We start from the raw sequence: 4,612 nt of genomic DNA, 5'->3' as shown, positions 1-4,612 counted from the left end.
CTGGAATCACAGTGCACCGCTGCTGGGAGATGAGTGGCAGAAGCAGAACTGCAGGAAGCTCACAGACCAGCCAGCCCACCACATGCAGCGGTGAGCAAGAGAGACCCCGCCCCAAAGAGGAAGGTAGGCCCTACATACAGATGTTCTCTGACTTCTGCATGTGTGCTACGGCACACACACACATACATATCATACACATACACACAAAAAACAAGTAAAATACAAAATTAAAAATAAATTAATAAAACTTGGGTTCTCCTGGTACTCCAGACTCTCACGAAATTTACCAGTGGGAAGGTAACTTTTTGCTTTTCGCAAGGAAAGCACTCTCTCTGTGTCCTAAGATGTCCTCCCACCCTCACCATTGATTTTTTTTTTTAGCCCCAGCATGAGTGTCACAATCACCTAACACTAGTGCTATCAAACAGTGCACAAATTAGGAAAAGAGACCCTTCACTCTCCACAACACTTGCTGGGAGGATCTCAGAATCGATAAATCTCCACTTTCTTCAAGACTGTGTACAACATACAACCCACACAATCATGAATGGTCCTGGACCCGCCCTCCCCAGAGGCACTTTCTCTTCAGCCTACCTCCGATGCCCTTTTCTTCTGGCACCCACAAACTGGCTTCCTATCTTCACAATTAGGCAGCCGTTCAATAATGTAAAAGCCAAGCCATGCGTTCATATGCCACCCCCGGGTTAGACTCTGCAAAAAGTCTGGCAGGCAGGGTAATCTCTATGGAGCATGTGTTATAGGACAAAACTTTTTTTTGGGGGGGGAGATGTTTTGGGGAATACACACGTCTATTCACCCCAGACAGGGAGCCTACAACCGACCGAAGTATAGATACAACCAAAGTCCAACTTGATGAAGCAATGACTTTTCCTGGAGTTACAGGAATATGGGTGAGGGGTTACTCACAAGAGCAGAAATGACTCAAAGACAGCTACATCACCAATGGCCACCCCATCATGGGTAACAACTCATAAGATTTGGGAAACCTAGAGCATCCTGCACAGCCTGCAAGCAACTCAGGGAATGTCTTCTCCAAGTAACTCTGGTCTAAACCTCTTCCAGGCAGCTTGTTTCTTCCAGGAGGCTGTTCTGGTCTCAAAGAGTCTTTGTTACTTGGCTTTCCTGGGTGTTTTTTTGTAGCTTAGCTTGTCTGAAATTCTTCTTTGTCACTTGGTTTGTCAGAGTCATTTGTGTAGCCTTACTCTACTTCTCTAAGGGGGACTTTCAGCTTTCACTGTTTACTCTGGCAAGGAGGGCCCTAGGGGATATAGTTAGTTTTAGGGACTTCCTTAAGCTGTTTAGAGTTTGCTTGCTTTTCTGTTTAAAGAACTTCCTGTGTGGTGGAATGTTGCAATTTTGGAGGAAACTGTTACACAACACTCCATCTCTTTCTCTGGCTCTTATACACCACCACCACCCATTTAGCCACAATTGCTGAGCCTTGGAGCGGGTGACTAAGGATGTTTACCTACAGCTAAGAATTAGGCCTCTTTGTGGCAGCAATAGTTATTCTCAAGAGCACCAGCAGTGATGATGAGCTGAAGCTGACAATGGTGATGATCTATGGGTACAAGTACACATTAAGAAGGCAGATCGACAGGCACATCGTATCCATCTAGTAAAACCATGGAACTTCTTTCCCCATTGGGACCTACGACCTCCCCAAGTCATAAGATGCTATTTTGGCTTACAGTACCAAATGTGAACTCCTCCCTCTTGTGGAGGGACTATAAATTCAATTGAAAGGCTGTTGGTCTTACCCATCCTAGCCAAGCCAGCATTGCATATAGGAGTACATCTGCCTGGTACGCTGGTGTTTGCACATACAGGGTCCATAGTCAAGCGGGAATGTTGGTGACAGTCCCCTACAGGCAGCCTACGTGCCCCCTCTGGCACTATAAAAGCCAGCCAACAGACTGAGAGTTTCCAGTCCAGTCCCAACCTAATTTTACCATGGCCTACAGTCAAAGCATGCACATGCGGAATCTTCAGCAATCGGATCTTACTATCTAGTTTGGGCATACAGCCAATAGCCGTAGCAATAGCTTTTATGGTTTGTGAGGCCTAAGGGCCTTCCCTGCCAACAACTTACAGGCAGGAGGCCCACCCCTGGCACTGGAATTCTCATTTAATCACCTTATGGCCTCTGGGAGTATCTTTTTCCACCCATGGAGTAGCTGTACTTTGGCTTGACATGTCCCCCCAGGAAAGGGTTTGTCACACAAAATAATGGTGCCCAAATGGGGACACAACAGAGCCCAGAGATGAGCTAGGGAGACGTGAATGAATGATTCTAGCTGTGGGTGGCAAGGCATGTAACTGAGGCTGAGCAGCCCGCGGGGGAGCATCACAGAAGGAATTCCAATACAGTGGTCCTTCTGTGTGCCTCTGTGCTAGGACACCGGTTGCACCGTTCTTGCTACAGGCAGTGAGATGCACCACTAAAACTGAACCATCAGGATTAGGCGTGTCTGTGAGAAGAATCCCAGGATGGCAGTCTGTGACTATGTGGTACGGGGTGGCACAGCTGCTTGATGAGTAGAGTAGGGACTACCACGTGGACATTGGAGAGCCATCAGAGAGACATACAGGTTCATCTAAAGGAACAGGGATGGGTTTCAATCTACCCGGTATAAAAGGGCCAGGCACAGCTGTCAAATTCTTGTGGTATTCTGGTCTGGTAAGATGTCTATGACACCTGATAATGTTACAGACAAAACCCTACAACAGTCTATTCCTTTTGTCATAGCCACCATTTACAGCCTTTCAGCGTCTGGTGACTTCTAACGAAAAGGGACAGTCGGGTAGCGGGGCACATGCTGTTAAAAAAAAAAAAAAACCTCCTCTTGAGCCTTTCTGTCTCCATTCCAGAGGACACTCAAGTTACACAGAGGACAAACAGCTTAAGCAAGGTGGGGTATGAAAATCTGCCAGTGTCCCAAGAGACCCCAGAAGGCCTGTAGCGTCATTACAGTTACAAGTGCAGGCCATTATAGGATCTCATCCTCCTGAAGCTGTTGTGAGTTGCTTACTGTGTAAAGAGCTTCCCTAAAGGGTGGAATGTTTCAGTTTCTGGGGAGGAAGCCGTGTGCACAGCACCCTGTGAGGGATGCTCCAAGCACCTGGAATAAGGAGGAAGGAGTGTGTGGTGTGTGGCAGGGTTACAGGGCTGCCGGGGTCCAGGCTCTAGAAACAAGACAGAAAACTGGAGGCCGCAGTTGCAAATGAGTTCAATCTACTCTAAGATGTGACTTTGGTTTTTGCCTACCATAATATCTAAAGTTTATGTCTGGATTTGGGGCTCACAGTGTCCCTTACAACTCTCACTATATTGCTATTTTAACTGAGAAGTCGATTCTGCTATTATCCAAAAAGCCCAAAGTAACTATGCCTTAAGTAAAATAAGAGCTTGTTTCTCACCTAAGAGTAGGACCACAACCATGGTGGGAAGGATTCATCCTCATCTGAGTGGACCGAGATTCCTATTCACCAAGTCTAGATTGTAATTGATGGCGGGGGGGGGGGGGGGGGGGGGGTTCCATTCTCTGCACTGAGCCGACAATGGGCCAACACAGAAACCACATGCATCCCTTCTCCGGGCACCACACTGCCCACCACACTGCCTTGCCCAGTTGCAATCGTGTCTGGCAAGTGCAGTGAGTTCTTAGGAATGTGTGAAGCCCGTTAAGTCCTATTTGCCGGTGTCCCGGTGCCTCCTCTGGCAAGACTGCTCCGGTGGCTTTGTTCTTTCCCTTTGTGGTTTTCTGAATCCTAGGACTCCAGAAACATCCATATTCAGAAGTAATCATAATGCAAAGGTTAGCATAGATGTTTCTTTTAGTTACCCACCACGGGTCTCCAGTGTTCCTAGGAGAACCCTGATTCAACTCTCCGGAGAGAAAACGTGGTTAGTGAACGAATGCTAATTGTAGAAAGTGGTTTTAATTTCATAAAACTGGTTTGCGTTGCTTTTTAAGGAGAGGAAAGTAGTCCACCTTTTGTTTTTGTACCAGTGGCTAACTAACCACCCTCTTCATTGAGGCATAGCCTAACAGAACTGTCTGGTGTGCAGGCTCCGGGCTCAGACTTCGAAATTGACTCTATTGTGAAACTCTGTCTTTTACTATACGTTAACTAAGGTCAAACCGCCCCATATCGAGGATTTAATGGCTAATCTGTTCAGACAGCTGCCTCTTAGCCTTTAAGTGACGAGGTGACTGGGTTCATTAAGATTTTCACACACAGCTAGCTCCTCAAATGGTACCCCATGCTTCCCTAAGAGTTTCATGGGCAAGGCTTGTCATCTGGGCCGTGGGTTATAGCAGAAAGAGCCAATCTGTCGCCATTTGTTTTCCAGCAGACAAAGAGGCATTATTTTCAGGTTGATTAAAGCTGGTCATTCGAGCCAAATTCCTGGGTGAGGTCATGAAGATCAGTCACTGTGAGGTTTATTGCCGACGGCAAGGGAGAGGAGTCCAGCTTTCTCTCCTGAAAGACATATTGCCAAAACTTCTAGTTGAACTTGAAAAGTCTGGTACCTTTTTCCAAGTTGTCCTGTACAGATTAAAAATAATGGAGCCTTAGCGGGTCC

This window comes from Alexandromys fortis, unplaced genomic scaffold (genome assembly GCF_014885135.2).
Source record: "Alexandromys fortis isolate MF-2015 unplaced genomic scaffold, M_Fortis_MF-2015_v1.1 scaffold_25, whole genome shotgun sequence".
NCBI lineage: Eukaryota > Metazoa > Chordata > Mammalia > Rodentia > Cricetidae > Alexandromys > Alexandromys fortis.
Note: the sequence above shows the minus strand (reverse complement) of the source record.